The following is a 1,034-nucleotide window of genomic DNA, read 5'->3' on the forward strand; positions in this document are numbered from 1 at the left end:
CCATTGGACATTGAAAAAATAGCAGGCCTAACAGAAAGAATTTTTTTGGCCCTCCCCTTTAGCTTTTCTCGTCTTTGTTTTTAAACCGCAAAAGGGAAAGGTGCTAAAAATACACGAGAAATGGGGGGGCGGAAAGCAAAAAAAACGGAAAAAAATGACAGCCTTACGCCAAGGGTGGAAAGGGCGATGGGCCTTTCCATTTGTGTTTTCCTTCCAAAACATTTGCCCGGGACCATTGTTGCTTTTTTTCCAGGGCCTCGGATCTCGTCCCTGGGTGGCGGTTTTGCTCCCAAGCGGTCATGAGGGGCATAGGTCGGACCCCGCACAAGAAGCCCTGGCGGGAAAAAAGTGGGGTTCGCGAATTCAGCTTTCATTAACAGGTTCTGCCCCACCTTTACATTTTTTTGTTTTAAAATTTCTACTATTTTATCACAAAAACTTGTTTCTAAACTACTTCCTTTCTGAAAAAGCTTTTGGCCTTTAAATGAAAGGTCAGGGAATAACGGCAACTCAACCTACTGCTGGTCTGAAAAAAAGGGGTCGTGGACCCGAGGAAGAGATCCCTTCCGCTTTGGAAAGACATGGGTCGCTGAAAAAAAAAGGGTCTTGGCCCACTGAAGAAGGAGATCTTTGTTTCGGTTTTTTTCCTCTCCAGCATCACAAGTTGGCCCCTTCCACAGGGAGGAAAAAAACTTCAGTGGAAGAAAAGAAAAACTTCCCTTTTGATTTATTAAACCCTTAAAAAAGATGGCGAAAAAAAGTTAACTGACGAGGGCCAAGTCTTTTCCTTTATAGGCTTTAATAATAAAATCATTTTTACTGGAGACCTTTTTTTGTTTTGGAAACCCTTATTAAACGAAAAAAAGGGGGGGGAAATTTAAAGACCCTTTTTTTGGTAAGCATCCCTGAAAAACTCCAAACCACATCGATTTTACATTTGAATGTTTTTGCGCCGTTGGGCCGCTTACAAAAGCCAACGGTAATCCCCCCCCAAGAAAAATTTTTTTTCTTAAGTTTCACATAATTAAAAGCCC

This window comes from Penaeus monodon, chromosome 29 (assembly GCF_015228065.2).
Source record: "Penaeus monodon isolate SGIC_2016 chromosome 29, NSTDA_Pmon_1, whole genome shotgun sequence".
In the NCBI taxonomy this organism is placed as follows: domain Eukaryota; kingdom Metazoa; phylum Arthropoda; class Malacostraca; order Decapoda; family Penaeidae; genus Penaeus; species Penaeus monodon.